Raw genomic sequence first — 5,476 nt, forward strand, 5'->3', positions numbered from 1 at the left:
CTCTAGTTAATTACACTTACCTGATTAGCTTAATCAGGTAATATTAATTACAGAGAAATTATTTTATAGAATAGCATGTCATCACTTAATCCGGCATAGCCTGAAAGGGTTTTGTCAATTTGTTTACTGTAAAATAGCATATCTGGTCAAACATTTTTTTCCAGAAGTTTACTAAAGGTTGGTAACAGGCTGATTGATTGGCTATTTGAGCCAGTAAAGGGGGCTTTACTATTCTTAGGTAGCGGAATGACTTGCTTCCCTCCAAGCCTGGGGACACACACATTCTAGTAGGCTTAAATTGAAAATGTGGCAAATAGGAGTGGCAATATTGCTATTATCCTCAGTAATGTTCCATCCAAGTTGTCAGACCCCGGTGGCTTGTTATTGTTGATAGCAGTAATGTTCCATCCAAGTTGTCAGACCCCGGTGGCTTGTTATTATTGATAGCAGTAATGTTCCATCCAAGTTGTCAGACCCCGGTGGCTTGTTATTATTGATAGCAGTAATGTTCCATCCAAGTTGTCAGACCCCAGTGGCTTGTTATTATTGATAGCAGTAATGTTCCATCCAAGTTGTCAGACCCCAGTGGCTTGTTATTATTGATAGCAGTAATGTTCCATCCAAGTTGTCAGACCCCGGTGGCTTGTTATTATTGATAGCAGTAATGTTCCATCCAAGTTGTCAGACCCCGTGGCTTGTTATTATTGATAGCAGTAATGTTCCATCCAAGTTGTCAGACCCCAGTGGCTTGTTATTATTGATAGCAGTAATGTTCCATCCAAGTTGTCAGACCCCAGTGGCTTGTTATTGTTGATAGCAGTAATGTTCCATCCAAGTTGTCAGACCCCAGTGGCTTGTTATTATTGATAGCAGTAATGTTCCATCCAAGTTGTCAGACCCCAGTGGCTTGTTATTATTGATAGCAGTAATGTTCCATCCAAGTTGTCAGACCCCGTGGCTTGTTATTATTGATAGCAGTAATGTTCCATCCAAGTTGTCAGACCCCGGTGGCTTGTTATTATTGATAGCAGTAATGTTCCATCCAAGTTGTCAGACCCCGGTGGCTTGTTATTATTGATAGCAGTAATGTTCCATCCAAGTTGTCAGACCCCAGTGGCTTGTTATTATTGATAGCAGTAATGTTCCATCCAAGTTGTCAGACCCCGGTGGCTTGTTATTATTGATAGCAGTAATGTTCCATCCAAGTTGTCAGACCCCAGTGGCTTGTTATTATTGATAGCAGTAATGTTCCATCCAAGTTGTCAGACCCCGGTGGCTTGTTATTATTGATAGCAGTAATGTTCCATCCAAGTTGTCAGACCCCAGTGGCTTGTTATTATTGATAGCAGTAATGTTCCATCCAAGTTGTCAGACCCCAGTGGCTTGTTATTGTTGATAGCAGTAATGTTCCATCCAAGTTGTCAGACCCCAGTGGCTTGTTATTATTGATAGCAGTAATGTTCCATCCAAGTTGTCAGACCCCAGTGGCTTGTTATTATTGATAGCAGTAATGTTCCATCCAAGTTGTCAGACCCCAGTGGCTTGTTATTATTGATAGCAGTAATGTTCCATCCAAGTTGTCAGACCCCAGTGGCTTGTTATTATTGATAGCAGTAATGTTCCATCCAAGTTGTCAGACCCCAGTGGCTTGTTATTATTGATAGCAGTAATGTTCCATCCAAGTTGTCAGACCCCAGTGGCTTGTTATTATTGATAGCAGTAATGTTCCATCCAAGTTGTCAGACCCCGGTGGCTTGTTATTATTGATAGCAGTAATGTTCCATCCAAGTTGTCAGACCCCAGTGGCTTGTTATTATTGATAGCAGTAATGTTCCATCCAAGTTGTCAGACCCCAGTGGCTTGTTATTGTTGATAGACAACAATACTTTTTTCACCGCTTCCACACTCACTTCACTTAATTCAAAATTACAATACAAAATTACAAAATCTTTCATAATTTGGCCAGATACAGTGCCTTGCGAAAGTATTCGGCCCCCTTGAACTTTGCGACCTTTTGCCACATTTCAGGCTTTAAACATAAGGATATAAAATTGTATTTTTTTGTAAAGAATCAACAACAAGTGGGACACAATCATGAAGTGGAACGACATTTATTGGATATTTCAAACTTTTTTAACAAATCAAAAACTGAAAAATTTGGCGTGCAAAATTATTCAGCCCCCTTAAGTTAATACTTTGTAGCGCCACCTTTTGCTGTGATTACAGCTGTAAGTCGCTTGGGGTTTTGCACATCGGGAGACTGACATTTTTCACATTCCTTCTTGCAAAACAGCTCGAGCTCAGTGAGGTTGAATGGAGAGCATTTGTGAACAGCAGTTTTCAGTTCTTTCCACAGATTCTCGATTGGATTCAGGTCTGGACTTTGACTTGGCCATTCTAACACCTGGATATGTTATGCAGGTGAATGAGGACCCAAAAGCGACTTAACAGAAACAGAGTTTATTCCAGTCTTAACAAAAAACGATTAATCCTGAATTCTTTCACTGGTAATGTCCAAACAGGAATAACTGAAATCCTCTAGTCAGTAGAGGGGAACAACAGGAGATGCGACCACAGACTGCAGGTCGCTTCGGGTTGGCGCAGGCCGTAGCTGATAGAGACACCTGCTCACACGCAGCATCTGAAGAAGGCAAAAACACGACAGGACGGAACAAGGACACAGTACAGCAAACAAGGATCCGACAAGGACAGAAGCGGAAACAGAGGGAGAAATAGGGACTCTAATCAGAGGGCAAAATAGGGGACAGGTGTGAAAGAGTAAACGAGGTAGTTAGGAGAATGAGGAACAGCTGGGAGCAGGAACGGAACGATAGAGAGAGAGAGAGAGGGAGAGAGATAGAGAGAGGGAAAGAACCTAATAAGACCAGCAGGGGGAAACGAATAGAAGAGAAAGCACAGGGACAAGACATGACAATCTATGACAAAACATGACAGGATATGTTTATTTTTGAACCATTCCATTGTAGATTTTGCTTTATGTTTTGTATTATTGTCTTGCTGGAAGACAAATCTCCATCCCAGTCTCAGGTCTTTTGCAGACTCCATCAGGTTTTCTTCCAGAATGGTCCTGTATTTGGCTCCATCCATATTCCCATCAATGTTAACCATCTTCCCTGTCCCTGCTGAAGAAAAGCAGGCCCAAACCATGATGCTGCCACCACCATGTTTGACAGTGGGGATGGTGTGTTCAGGGTGATGAGCTGTGTTGCTTTTACGCCAAACATAACGTTTTGCATTGTTGCCAAAAAGTTCAATTTTGGTTTCATCTGACCAGAGCACCTTCTTCCACATGTTTGGTGTGTCTCCCAGGTGGCTTGTGGCAAACTTTAAACAACACTTTTTATGGATATCTTTAAGAAATGGCTTTCTTCTTGCCACTCTTCCATAAAGGCCAGATTTGTGCAATATACGACTGATTGTTGTCCTATGGACAGAGTCTCCCACCTCAGCTGTAGATCTCTGCAGTTCATCCAGAGTGATCATGGGCCTCTTGGCTGCATCTCTGATCAGTCTTCTCCTAGATTTGCAGTGGTCTGATACTCCTTCCATTTCAATATTATCGCTTGCACAGTGCTCCTTGGGATGTTTAAAGCTTGGGAAATCTTTTTGTATCCAAATCCGGCTTTAAACTTCTTCACAACAGTATCTCGGACCTGCCTGGTGTGTTCCTTGTTCTTCATGATGCTCTCTGCGCTTTTAACGAACCTCTGAGACTATCACTGTGCAGGTGCATTTATACGGAGACTTGATTACCCACAGGTGGATTGTATTTATCATCATTAGTCATTTAGGTCAACATTGGATCATTCAGAGATCCTCACTGAACTTCTGGAGAGAGTTTGCTGCACTGAAAGTAAAGGGGCTGAATAATTTTGCATGCCCAATTTTTCAGTTTTTGATTTGTTAAAAAAGTTTGAAATATCCAATAAATGTCGTTCCACTTCATGATTGTGTCCCACTTGTCAGCATTTGTTCCTGGCATGTCATGATTAAATTTGCTAATGTTGCCAATGAAAAGATCATTAAATTAGTTGGCAATATCAGTTCATTTTGTGATGAATGAGCCATCTCATTCAATGAATGATGGAGCGGAGTTTGACATTTTGGGAATAAAGCATTTAAATCTTTTTACTATCATTCTTTATATAATTTGTCTTTGTTACATAATGTAGTTTCTTTTTTTTCAGTCTCATGATTTCTCAATTTGCAATATGCTTGCCAATCGATTGTACAGCCAGACTTATTTGCCATTCCTTTTGCGTCAACCATACAATTTTAAAATTCCTCATCAATCCACGGGGATTCAACAGTTAAGTCATTTTCTTAATAGGTGCATACTTATTAGTAACTGGAATAAGTAGTTTCATAAATGTGTCAAGTGCAGCGTCTGGTTGCTCCTCATTACACACCACAGACCAGCAGCGTCTGGTTGCTCCTCATTACACACCACAGACCAGCAGCATCTGGTTGCTCCTCATTACACACCACAGACCAGCAGCATCTGGTTGCTCCTCATTACACACCACAGACCAGCAGCGTCTGGTTGCTCCTCATTACACACCACGAACCAACAAATATTATTTACATCAACAACATAGGAATCAGTACAAAACGTCTTGTATGACCTCTTATACACTATATTAGGCCCAACCTTTGGAACTTTGGTTTACCTTGATATGGCTACTATAGCTCATTTCTGTAGCATTAGTAAAGATGTGATCAATACAGGATTGAATTCCTGTACTGTTTGTAACTACCATGGTAGGTTGATTAATAACCTGATCCATGTTGCAGGCACTGGTTACAGTTTGAAGCTTTTTCTTGAGTGGGCAGCTTGATGAAAGCCAGTCAATTTTTAAATCACACCTCTCTGATATCACATGCATTTCCCACTTGTTATCCAGATACTAACTGTTAGCACTTGGTGTTCTATAGCAGCTTCCCACCAGAATGGGCTTTATGTGAGGCAGATTAACCTGTAGCCATATTACTTCAACAGTATTTAACATGAGATCCTCTCTAATCTTTACAGGAATGTGGTTCTGAATATAAAACAGCCTCCACCTTTGGCATTTCTGTATTTTCTGTAGATGTTATAACCATGTATTGCTACCACTGTTTCATCAATGGTATTATGTAAGTGAGGTTCAGAGATAGTCAGAATGAATGTCATCTGTTATTAGTAAATTATTGACTTCGTGAACCTTGTTTCTTAAGCTACATATGTTAACTATTTTGAGCACTTTTCTTCTGGAATGCTTGCTTGTTTTCATTGCTTTACTTGGAAGTTCAGCAGCAGTAGATCATGTTCTTTATGTTAGTGCAGGGTGAGCTGCACACAGTGGACTTCCTCCTGCGGCACACCAGCTCAGTGCTAATAGTATAAATCTGTTTCATAGGCACATGATTACTGCATACAGTATCTGTAGGTTCAGCAGAGGCATTCAAGGCAGTT

Source organism: Oncorhynchus gorbuscha, linkage group LG01 (genome assembly GCF_021184085.1).
Source record: "Oncorhynchus gorbuscha isolate QuinsamMale2020 ecotype Even-year linkage group LG01, OgorEven_v1.0, whole genome shotgun sequence".
Classification (NCBI taxonomy): Eukaryota; Metazoa; Chordata; class Actinopteri; order Salmoniformes; family Salmonidae; genus Oncorhynchus; species Oncorhynchus gorbuscha.